General features: G+C 50.2%; 1 long non-coding RNA gene across 1 annotated transcript; it reads right to left on the reverse strand.

Moving 5' to 3' along the window:
- Positions 1 to 6,990: 6,990 nt before the first annotated feature.
- LOC310690959 lies at positions 6,991 to 7,674 on the reverse strand. Its single transcript, XR_014518299.1, has 2 exons — positions 7,587 to 7,674; positions 6,991 to 7,295 (listed from the first exon to the last, which is right to left on the reverse strand). It is a non-coding gene; the product is annotated as an uncharacterized lncRNA (long non-coding RNA).
- Between the last annotated feature and the right edge of the window lie 5,439 nt (positions 7,675 to 13,113).

Here is a 13,113-nt window from a genome sequence, read left to right on the forward strand (position 1 = left end):
GGGAGCCAATGTACCAGTAGGTCTTTCAGGACCGGTGTTATATGGTCTCAGCAGCCACTCTCAGTCACCAGTCTAGTTGCTGCATTCTGGATTAGTTGCAGTTTCTGGGTCACCTTCAAAGGTAGCTCCACATAGAGGGCATTGCAGTAGTCCAAGCGGGAGATAACTAGAGCATGCACCACACTGGCGAGACAGTCTGCATGGAGATTTTCAAAGATGGAGCTTCTTTTTAAACATGGTGGTCAGTTGTTGGTGTTGTTGGCATCCATCTGTCTCAAGAAACAATGGAGTACACCTGTGGTGATAAAGTCATCTGTAATACTGTTCCTACCCAAATAGACTGCTGGGTCTCAGCAGTGACAGCTCCCAGGGGAACACATCTAGGAACTGGAAGGAATGGGACTGAAAGACGGAGATTGTTGATGCTCCTGTGGACACCAATGAGGTGAGTTCTTTTTTGCAGTGGTGTAGTGGTAAACTGGGACGCGGGTGGCGCTGTGGGTTAAACCACAGAGCCTAGGACTTGCCGATCAGAAGGTCGGTGGTTCGTATCCCCGTGACCGGGTGAGCTCCTGCTGTTTGGTCCCTGCTCCTGCCAACCTAGCAGTTCGAAAGCACGTTAAAGTTCAAGTAGATAAATAGGTACCGCTCCGGCGGGAAGGTAAACGGCGTTTCTGTGTGCTGCTCTGGTTTGCCAGAAGCGGCTTAGTCATGCTGGCCACATGACCCGGAAGCTGTACGCCTGCTCCCTCGGCCAATAAAGCGAGACGAGCGCCACAACCCCATAGTCGGCCACGACTGGACCTAATGGTCAGGGGTCCCTTTACCTTTTTCGTGATAAACTGTGAAGTGCAGGAGCTCATGGCCATGCCTTTGAAGAGAAATTCAACATGCAGGCAGTTGTGTTGAATACACACACAACCACACAACATAGCATAACAGCCAATTCATTAGGAACAGCATGATTGCAATCCTGTGTGTAGTTTCTCGGGATGTAAGGGGGCAATGATTTCAATCGTGTCCTGTATTCCTCTTTGTCAGCACTGTTTCCATTGTGCTACAGTTCGGCTTCTGCTAAAACCTAAATCATCATCACCATTATTAAAATTTGTATACTGCCCTTCATCTGAAGATCACAGGTTGGTTCACTACTAAAAATACAACACAATGGCAACACAAAATACATAATAAAACAAAAACAAAACAATGACACCTTCAATATGAACACAATTATGTAATCGTTAATTACATAATTAATGTCAGTGCATTTCAATGTAAGGGAAACATCAGCAACAGTGCAGAAACTAACACGGTTATGTGACGTTCTTGGACTTTAAAAAAAAAAGTGAATGCTGCTCATATTTCTGTTTGAGTGACTTCTGTTACTGATCTCAGGAAAATGCGTGAATTGTGACAAATCCACTCCACAAAGGGAAAGACTGTTTATGTACACTGCAACAGTTGCATGGATGTTGCTTGCCCAGAGATGGAAGGAAGATAATGTACCTACCAGAGAAGAAAGATGATGGACTATGCTGAAATGGTGAAAATGACCAGGAAGATCAGAAACCAAGAAGATCATGAATTTAATAAAGAATGAGGGGAAATTATAAGTTACTTAAAAGAACATTGTAAACAATTAAAAATATTGGCAGGATTTTGAAAACACTTGCAATGTAACAAGAACTATGGGTGTTAAGGGAATATGGAGAACAGTATATGATGCAGTTGGAAAAGAATAACTATGGAACCCATGGAAGGGGGGTGGAGGGAAGTCGAGGGATTCAGAGAATCCTAGGTGTAGATGATTATGATTTGTATCTGATTCTAATTCTCCACCCCCATCATTCTGCCCGGACGCTGAGGTCCAGTGCCGAGGGCCTTCTGGCGGTTCCCTCACTGCGAGAAGCCAAGTTACAGGGAACCAGGCAGAGGGCCTTCTCGGTAGTGGCACCCGCCCTGTGGAACACCCTCCCACCAGATGTCAAAGAGAAAAACAACTACCAGACTTTTAGAAGACATCTGAAGGCAGCCCTGTTTAGGGAAGCTTTTAATGTTTAATAGGTTATTGTATTTTAATATTCCGCTGGAAGGTCCCAGAGTGGCTGGGGAAGTCCAGCCAGATGGGCGGGGTATAAATAATAGATTATTATTATTAAATGTAAAACTGAATAAAAAATATTTTTAAAATTAAAAAAGCCATCACGATAAGTTATAGAAACACCACCGCTTTTGGAAACAAAACAAACAATTCCCAGCCCTGCTCAACCCACTAGAACATTCAGAATATCAAAATTCCAGGAATTCTGCAATGTTTTACTCTCTGTGTCGTGATGGTGACAATGTTCACCCCAGGCGTGTGGTCTACAATCTCATCCGTTGCTGACATCTCAGTAGCAAACCCATGGGGGCTTATGCAATCCTGGGCAGGGATCTTCTAGTTCATGACATTTCGAGGAAAGTCACCCCCGTTAATAAACATGGATTTTGCAGGGTGAGTTGTGGGCCTTTTCTCAGAAGCCCCTCTGAGCTTTGCCTCATTTGAGCCTCATTTGAGCATCATGCAAAGGTCATCTCCTAGGAAAGCCATTGGGGAGGGGGAGGGAGAGAAAATCACCCCCCTGCCAAGGACAGGTGTCCAGTAACCGCAGAGGCAGCAACATCTGGGGGTGTTTTTCCCCACTTTCGATGCTGGGTTGCTTTCAGGTTCATCCGTGTTTGCTGGATAACGCCCACGGCCAGCCTACCTTGTGAAATTCTGATCACTTACACCTCAAGAAGGCGCATCAGAGCTGGAGGGAAGCGCCGCACGAGGAAGTCAAAGCAGCCGGTGATGTGTGTCAGAGCACATTTCCCCTCAAGAAGTTGGGTGTGTGTGCTATAAATAGGTTTGTAAAATTATTGGTGGTCTGAAGAGAGTAGGCACAGAAATACGAGCTTCTTAAAATACTAGGAAACAGTTGTTGTAAACCGCCGGGATATATTTTTAATGATACAGTGGTATGTAAGTATTCTTATAAATAAAATCCGACCATTGGTCACGTTGACTTGGGCTGACAGAAGCTGGAGTCCAGCAAAGCCACAGGTTTGCCATCCCTCTGGTACGAACGACAACAAAACAGCAGCAACAGCCAAACACACCCATATCAAAATCTGGACAGTCATCTGATAATACCGTATTTTTCGCTCTATAACACGCACCCGACCATAACACGCACGTAGTTTTTAGAGGAGGAAAATCCGTAGGCATGCCACCCGTAGGCATTCCCTCCATAACACGCACAGACATTTCCCCTTACTTTCTAGGAGGAAAAAAGTGAGTGTTATGGTGCAAAAAATACGGTATATTTCCTCAAAGGGCAGCCAGCTCTAGAGCCTGCAAAGGAATTAGGAATTTCCTTCTTTCCGTCTTGTTTTTGTTTTGTTTTTGTCATACCCAAGTACAGTATTTATTTTGTAAAATGAACGGTGCTGGGCTTGGAACAGGGTCCTTGAAGCTGCCATTTTTATTGTGGAAACATTGCAATCACGGGAGTGTGAGGTATGTTGGGTGGTGTGACTTAAGCACTGAGGGAAAGATACTGAGCTCACATCCAAAGATGGTCTCCCTTTTTATGCCAGCACCATATTTTTCGCTCTACAAGACGCACTTTTCTCCTCCTAAAAAGTAAGGGGAAATGTGTGTGCGTCTTATGGAGCGAATGCAGGCTGCGCAGCTATCCCAGAAGCCAGAAGAGCAAGAGGGATCAGTGCGCAGAGATCCCTCTTGCTCTTCTGGCTTCGCCACGCAAAGCCTCTGGAGCACAGCTCCTCCCTCTTCGCTCAAGAGGCTTTGTGTTGCTTTCTTGTTTCTTGTTTTCCTCCGCTAAAAACTAGGTGTGTCTGATGGTCTGGTGCGTCTTATAGAGTGAGAAATACGGTACCTGACAAAGACCTCTAACACGCACATGCTCAGAGAAATGCAGTTGTGTTTGAGGATGTTTTTGTGTAGACTTTTACATGCTGCCCGGATCCTTTTCACGGAAGGGCTGGGTATAAATCTGTAAATAAAATAACTGAGCCCAGAGACTGAAAACTGGTTCGCCAGAGCTTGATTCTGATGGTGAGCCCTGTCTCCAGTTTCAGCTCTCCGTCTCTTGCTGGAGAGCCCCCTGTCAGCAGATATAACCCCACAATCCTTAGCTGACCCCTTGTCCACTGTGGGTTGTGTTGGGGGGGGCTCTGATCTTTGCCACCCTCATCACCTTGCAGGGGACATCCATCTGTTTATCGAAACATGGCCCTTGCCTTTGTATCTTATTACATGCAAGAGAGGGAGGAGAGGGTGGGTGGGATTTAATTTCCAGGGAGCAGGTAATGACCGGGCACATAAATATTAAGAAAACAGTTACGTTGGCTGGAATTAAAATGCAAACGTGCACAATTTTCACTCCCTCCCTAGAACCAACAAACCAGACCGAAAGGAGGAAAAATATCTGTGTGGAGGAGGGAAATGGATAGAAGGCATGACAAGGGCTGAAACAGGAGAAGTTCTGGGTCTGTTTTTCTGACAGGGTTTCTGCTTCTTTGCTGTTTTCCATTTTGAATTAATACACTTTTTCACTGAAGGGCTAAGAAATCGCCACCCATTGAAAGGAACATGCAGTCAAGGTCATAGCTGTCAAGTGTCCCTTATTTGGCGGGACAGTCCCTTATCCCAGCGCCATGTCCCGCTTCTGTCCCTTATTGATGATGTCCCTTAAATAAGCTACTGAAGGTAATGGGGCCCTTTGTATGTCCAGCTGTGCTTTGTCAACAACAAATTGTTGCTGTTTTTTTGTGTTGAATATATGCTATATGGTAATTTATGGACCTAATAGGTATCTAAAGCCATTTGCACGCAACAAAATATGTATTTTCTCAATGTAATTGTTGATCCCTTATTTTGGCTGCTGGTCCCTTATTTTCAAATCTGTAAGTTGACAGCTATGGTCAAGGTCCTTGGAGTCAGTACAACCTCAGAGACCAACAAGGGTCTCAAAGCTAAGATGGCGATGGAGGGGTGAGGCGTGGCCGGCAGAACTGAAACTTGCTTGTGTAAAGTCCCCTTTCCATTGCCTTGCCCGAATGAATGTGTGACATTTCTGCCTCCCACCCCACCCCCGCCTCAGATACCCATTTCCCCGCTGCACATGGGGGAGTTATTTAGTCACGCAAGATGACAGGAAAGAAAGAGATCTGCTTCGGTGAACCACACGAAAACAAGAGGAAACACTGTGAAGCACCGCCAACTCCTAGCAAAAGATCATCAGGGGCTTTGGTACCGTTCAAGTGTGTTCTCTCCAGGGTGTTGTGTAATTATAAATTGCCACTGTTTCCTTCTGGCTTGGGCCTCCTCTGCTTTGAACATCAGCATGTGTACCCTTCGACATCCCACTGATCAAAATTGTGATGCTCTTTTTCGTTTTGGTCCTGAGCCCTTTTTTTGGAGCCAGCTGATCCGTGCGAGAGTGCAAGACCGAAAAAACAAGTGTCTTTTGGTCTGGCACTCTGGCGCGAGCCAGTTGATTTGTGGCAGAGAGCGAGACCAAAAAACGAGATGTCTTTCAGACTGACGGTCTGGTGTGAGTCGGCTGTCTCATGCCAGAGACCAAAAAAGGGACCCAAAAATGGGACATTCCAGGATCCAGTCAGAAGCTGTTGATGCAGCCTAATAAAAAATAAAAAAAAAATTAAAAAATTATACCCCGTCCTCCCTGGCCAGAGCCGGGCCTAGGGCAGCTAACACCAATAAAAGTTCAGTAAAAACATAATATGCCACCCCCCCCAAAAAAAACCCCAGTTTAAAATATAGGTTAAAACACAGTTTAAAATGCAGCCTCATTTTAAAAGTAGCCCATAGATCAAAACCATAATGGAGGGAAAACACAAGGGTCAGACTGAGTCCAAGCCAAAGGCCAGGCAGAACAGCTCTGTCTTGCAGGCCCTGTGGAAAGATATCGAGTCCTGCAGGGCCCTAGTCTCTTGTGACAGAGCGTTCCACCAAGTCGGGGCCAGTACTGAAAAGACCCTGGCCCTAGTTGAGACCAGTCTAACCACCTTGCGACTTGGGACCTCCAAAATGTTGTCATTTGTGGACCTTAAGGTCCTCCCCGGGGCATACCAGGAGAACAGCATTAACTTCTTTCGCTACTACATCACACTGTTGACTCATGTTAAGCTTGTGGTCCAGGCAGGCTACAGCTATTCTCTCCAGTGAATCTACTCAGAAGCAAGTACCCCACACTTGCGAGTCATCAGAGAGTGGGCTAGGATCTTCATCCACAGTAACACTTCTGCTGCTCTTTGGGGCTGTGGCCATAAGCTCTCGAAGAGACATTCCAGGTGGCCAAACAAGATTCCATCTAAGAAGCTAGCAATATGTCCCAGACTCCATGTGTTCCTTTCTCCACTGTTATACTTCTCTTATGTGAGCCTCAAGACACAGTTTCCGACAATGGTGACAGCTTCCACACAGTTTTCTCATGTCCCCCTCCCCGCTTTTCTGAAAGAAAGCTGAAAGAAACACAATCTCCTCCATTTCTGGCTTTCAGGCCGTGAGTGGTTATTGCAGAGCCAAAATGGTACCAGCTGTGCACAATGGGGTATAAAAACTTTCAGAAAGAATCCTAAGGTTGGGAACTCAAAAAGAACCCAGCGTGGACTGAGCATGCTCAGTGGGCGTGGAATGCACGGCAAGTCTGAGCGGAGGAAGAACTGGAAAATCAGCAGAACTCTACATGGAAACTTTTGGTTACAGGTCCCACCGGCACACACATTCAAAAATTAAAAAATAAAATAAATCAGCTTTAGAACGATTTTTTAATTTTGAAAAGCTTAAAGATCACTTTTGAAAAATTTATTGGAGAGCAACTTTTGAAAAATAAAGGCACAAGGGAGGTTCTCTTGCACGAACATCGTTGAGATTAGTCTGAGCTGTGAAACTGAAGCTTTGCTGACAGGAATCCTCAATTCAGTTGAATTCAGTCTCCTTTATTGGCATAGAAAGAGTGTGTCGTATACACGGACTAAAACACAACACTGGCAGCAAGTCATAATAGGAGATACTTTAGGATAAAGCTGTCCAGAGGTACAAAAGGTGGCTTTTGGGACCTAGGGTGATGTAGTTTCATGGCGTCACACAAAAATCTTCCCACATTCTCCACAATGTCATTCCTACAGTTATTCAGCAGAAAGGGCACCCTGGAAGAGTCGGTGAAATAGATCCCCTACACACACAGACACACACACACACACACACATATATACAGTGGTACCTCTGGTTGTGAATGAGATCCATTCCGGAGGCCCATTCGCAACATGAAAAGAACGCAACCCGCAGCGGCGCATCTGCGCACGCGCTGGTTGCGATTCGCCACTTCTGCGCATGCGCGTGACGTCATTTTGCGCTTCCGCACATGCACGAGCGGTGAAACCCCGGAAGTAACCCTTTCCAGTACTTCCAGGTCGCCGTGGGACGTAACATGAAGCGGACGTAACATGAGGTATGACTGTATATACACACACACACATACATATACATATACATATACCGTACATATACATACACACACACACAAAATGGGGAATAAAATAAAACATGTGTGATAGATTCGACCTGTTTTGTGCCACAAAGGCAGTACCTTTCAGAATATGGGATTTTCGAAAATCTACCTTGCAGAACTGCAAATGGCGATACATTAAATCTTACGAGGGGGTCATAAAGGTGATATAAATTTGGAGTGTCCTGGCCAGATGACAGGACATTTCAATAGATTGTGTGCTATGCCTTAATGTCTTCTTGGTTAGTTTTAAAGTACTAAAGTTTGGTTCGAGATCGGTGAACCTATCAATTTCAGCTTCTAATTTTTCCAAACTTATATTTGGGACTCCACATTTTCACACGTCAGCAATTCATGAAAATTCATTCATGTCAGGGGTTTAGGAGCAGAAGCACGGGCAAGGGAGGAAACAGAGAGCGAAGGGGAGGAGGCAGAAGAAAAGATGAGTGACGACGACGACCCGAGATCTCCTAGTCTTTCCAGTGAATCAGAGGATTCACAGAAAGGAGCACCAGTGGCGAGGGCAAGGGGGGAGTCTAGGGGGGCACCCCAGGAAGACAGAGCCAGAGAGGACTCAGGGGGGAGCAGCTGGAAATCGGGACCAGCGTCACCGCCAGGAAGCAAGGAAGAGGAAGGGAGCCAGGGGGGAAGCGCTGGCAGCTCACCACAGGAGGGAGGACATGAGTCAGGAGTGGCCACACCTCCACAGGAGGGAGGACATGAGTCGGGGATGGCCACACCTCCATCGGGGAGCGAAGAAACGGTTGAGAGGAAAGTGGAAGGTTGGGCGCGCGCGCCAAGTTCAAATGCAGAGGAAGGCGGCGCAGTAAGCAGCCCCGAAAGAGAGCCAGGTCCTAAAGCCCGGCGCAAGGAGGCAGGAGGGTCTGGGTCAGCGTCAGAAGAATCCCGGAAGGAAGAAGCCCCGGGGGGTAGAGGGACCCAGAGGAGGACAGTCAGGAGGAAAAGGTGGAGCAAGGCTAGGATATTAAGTTGGTGCACACAGGGCGGAGACTCAGACGGAGCTTCGCCGACCTAGCTACTAGGCGTAGAGTTGCGCGCAGCAGCGTGAGAATGGAAACTGTAATTCAATAAAGACTTTTACTTAATGACCGCTGGCTAGCGTGATCCTCTGTGAGCTAGGATCTTCAAGCAGCTCTGACAGTAAGCTCCGTCTCCACTTGTGGGCATCTACAGCCTCGAGGAGGGGAGAGACACAGGTGCCTACTAGCAAGCTCACGAACGGCAGACGACATGACGGCTGAGCAGCAGATAGAGGAACTCAGAAACGCGGTGGCACAACTGAACGCCGAGGCTCTAGCATCCAGGAAGAGGGAGGAGGAAGCAGCCGCAGCCTGCAGGGATCTCCAGGTCAGGTTAGACGTGCTGACAAAGCAGACACCCCGGCAGGAGGGCATTGGGTTGGCGAGACGGACAGGCGGGCTGGTCTCTCACTTCGATGGGAACCTGCAACAGTATCCCAACTTTAGAGCCGACGTACTGTGCGCACTGCAAGTGCTGCATAAAGACTTTAGAGATGAACAAGAGAGAGTGGGGTTCATCATGTCCCATCTGCATGGGGATGCGAGAGCATGGCTACGCAATTTATGGAGAGATAAGGATCCGGCGCTACAGAATGCAGATGCCTTTATTAAAGCAATGGATGGGTGTTTTTTATCAAGTATTGACGTGGATCTTGCACGGAAGGAGGTGCATGGGCTGAGACAAGGGAGGGCCAGCGTCAGGCAGTACCATGCCCGCTTTTTCGCCTTGGTCAGTGCCCTGGAATGGGACAGAGATTCGGCTCCTGTAAGAGACCTCTTTTGGGAGGGGCTGCATAACTCGATTAAAGATGAGATCGCCAGGGGGGAGAGACCCCGAACCACCCAGGAGGTCGTTCAGAGGGCACTGGCAGTGGGGGTGAGGCTGGAAGGACGTCCGTGGAACAGGGACGAAGGGCGTGGAGGGCGCGAACCAGCCGGGGGCCCCTCCTTCTTTCCCAGGGAAGCAGCGCGGGCGCAATCCACGCCTCCGCCAGGAGGAGGAGCCGAACCTATGGAGGTGGGAGGTGCAAGGGCTCAGTCAGCAACCAGAGCCCTAGCACCAGCAGCAGTGAAAGCGAAGCCTCCTAGAGGGAACAGGAAGTGTTACGTCTGTGAGGAGCCAGGGCATATGGCGAAAGAGTGTCCCCAGAGGCCCCACAAGCTCACTGCAGCCTCAGCAATGGTGACTGCAGCAACACAGCAAGGAGGACCACAGCAGGGAAACGAGGCTGTCTGGCTGGAGGAAGAGGCACTGGGGCCCAGCCAGACGTGTTAGTGACGCAGTCCCCAGCGATTTTACAGCCCGTGAACCCCCTCCCGCCCAAACCAGTAGTGAGGCTCACAGCGTCTCTCCAACTGCCCAATGGAATCACCATGGACGTGCCAATCACCATTGACTCAGGCAGCAATGCGGACTTTATAGGGCAGGACTTTGTCGACAGGCACGCTGTGCAGTTGCTGCCGGCCACACTGCCCCTGCAGGTTGTCACGGTGGATGGCAGGGAGCTGCTCGGGGGGCAAGTGGTGAAGCAGACGCCACCAATGGTGATGCGACTTGGGAATCACAGAGAAATCATCAGCTTCAACGTCACTCGACTATCTGACACGCCCATTGTATTGGGCATGAGTTGGCTGGACAAGCACAGCCCAGCGATGGCTTGGTACCAGAGGCAGCTGACCTTCGGCTCTTCCTTTTGTGCTGAACACTGCATCGTGCCCAGGCAGGAAGGAGAGGAAGAGGAGTCACAGCTGCTGCTAGGCACGCTGCAAGCGATTCCACACAAGTACGCTGAATTTTTGGAAGTTTTCTGCGAGAAGGAGGCAGACAGGCTACCCCCTCACAGACCATATGACTGCAAAATTGACCTGCTGCCGGGGGCGGCGCTGCCTAAAGGGAAACTGTATTCCATGTCAGAGGACGAACTGCAGGAACTCAAAGAGTTCATTGACCATAATTTGCAACGCGGCTTCATCCGGGAGTCCAGGGCAGTGGGGGGCAGTCCCGTATTCTTTGTTAAGAAGCGGGACACGCCCCAGAAAAGACTGGTAGTGGATTACAGGATTTTGAACAGTCTGACTAGGCCATCGGACTTCCCCATGCCCCGTATTGACGACCTCCTCGCAAAGGTACGGAAGGGCAGAGTGTTCACCAAGTTGGACCTGCGGGGGGCGTACAACCTCATTCGCATGCGGGAAGGAGATGAGTGGAAGACAGCCATGTTCACGCCACTGGGGACCTACGAATATAGAGTTATGCCTTTTGGATTGCAAAATGGCTCCCACGTTTTTCAAGCGTTTATGCATCACGTGTTGGCGGGACTTCTCTACAAGACGTGCGTCTGTTTCTTAGATGACATCCTGATCTTTTCGGAGTCGCAGCAGGAGCATGACGGACACGTCAAGGAAGTGCTGAGCAGGCTAAAGCAACATAGGCTCTACGCCAAGCTGGAGAAGTGCCAATTTGACGTGCCGGAGGTGGATTTTCTGGGCTACAAGCTGTCTGACAAGGGGCTCGCCATGGACAGCGCCAAGGTTCGAGCGGTGTTGGATTGGAAGAGTCCGCGCAACCGGAAGGAGGTCCAACGGTTTGTCGGCTTTGCGAACTTCTATCGCAAGTTTATCAAGGGCTTCGCGATGCAGACAGCGGCCATCACTGACACGCTTAGCTCCAAGAAGAAGAAGTTCGTTTGGACAGCGCAGGCGGAGCAGTCCTTTCAGGCACTCAAGCGTCTCTTCGCGTCGGAAGAGCAGCTGCTTCATGTCAACCCCAGCAAGCCGATGAGGGTGGAGACAGACGCCTCGGACAGAGCCGTGGGGGCGGTCCTGTTGCAGAAAGACCCGCAGGGGGTGTGGCGACCGGGAGCGTTTTACTCCAGGAAGCTCAGCAAGTCCGAACAGAACTACACCATCTGGGACAGGGAGTTGCTGGCCATTCACGCAGCGTTCAAGGCGTGGAGGCACTTTCTGATCGGCGCCAAGCACACGGTGCAGGTTTGCACGGACCACAAGAATCTAGAGCACTGGCGCACGGCACAGTTCCTGAACCAGAGGCAGATACGTTGGGCTGAGTTCTTTGCAAACTTCGACTTCCGAATAGAGTATGTCCCGGGGGACACCAACATCATGGCAGACGCTCTCTCCCGTAAGCCACAGTATCTGGAGGACGCAACGCCAGTGGCCGCCATGCACATCTTCGCACCAGCAGTGTGGGCGTGCGCCGCGGCGACCGTGGACCTAGAGGCGGTGCGACGTGCGTTGCAGGAGGACTCCTTCGCACAAGCAAAGATGGCAGAGGTGCAAAGGGGCAAGGCAGCGGCCGACGGTTTCCGGCTACGAGATGGATTGCTCATCCGAAAAGGGGCCATCTACGTGCTGGGAGACGAACTTCGAGCCAAGGTGCTGCAGCAGCTGCACGACGCGCCCACGGCCGGGCACTTTGGCAAGGAGAAGACGGTGGAATTAGTAGCCAGGGATTTCTGGTGGCCTGGAATGAGAGGGGAGGTCGCAGACTACGTGGCGAGGTGTGACACCTGCCAGAGGGCCAAACCAGTGCACAAACCGCCGGCCGGACTGTTGGAACCGCTGCAAACTCCGGTCGAACCTTGGGAAAGGGTGGCTCTGGACTTTGTCACGGATCTGCCCAGCTCAAGGGGCAAGACGGCAGTGCTGGTGGTGGTGGACCTGTTTTCCAAGATGGCGCATTTCATTCCGTGTGCGAAGGTGGCCACGGCGGAGCAAACCGCCAAACTGTTCATAGACCACGTGTTCAAGGTTCATGGTCTGCCACGGTCTATTCTGTCCGACCGGGGGCGGCAGTTCATCTCGAATTTCTGGCAGAAGCTGATGGGCTTCCTGAACGTCAAGATCAACCTGGCGTCGGCGAGACACCCGCAGACCAACGGGCAAGCGGAGCGGGTCAATGCCATCATGCAGCAGTACCTGAGATGTTATGCAAATCAACAGCCTGCGACGTGGGTGGATTACCTACCGCTTGCCGAGTTCGCCTACAACAACACGAAGCACGTGTCCACGGGGGTCACGCCGTTCTTCGCCAACAACGGGAGGCACCCCAGAACCTTCCCGGGACTGGAAAGAATGGGGGAGGGGGAGCCGCAGACAGCAGATGCGTTCGCGTCGGAGCTGCAGGAGGTCCACGATCAGCTGAGGCGCCACCTGGAGCTGGCCAAGCACGCATACAAGGTACAAGCAGACAAGCACAGAAGGGTTGGAGAAGAGCTCCACGTGGGAGACTGGGTTTGGTTAGCAGCCCACGCAGTGCCGGCCAGGTCGTTGGCCAAGAAGAAACTAGGGCATAAGCAACTGGGGCCCTACCAAGTCGAAGAGCAGGTCAACCCGGTAGCTTTCAGACTGGCACTTCCGGAGGGTTCCAGAATGCATCCGGTATTCCACAGATCGGTGCTCACTCCCTACAAGGCACCGCACAGGTTCCAGGAACCCGGAACAGCGCCGAGTCCGGTCAGAGACAGAACAGG

The sequence above is a fragment of the Podarcis liolepis genome (genome assembly GCF_965112155.1).
Source record: "Podarcis liolepis genome assembly, chromosome: 13".
NCBI classification, from domain to species: Eukaryota; Metazoa; Chordata; class Lepidosauria; order Squamata; family Lacertidae; genus Podarcis; species Podarcis liolepis.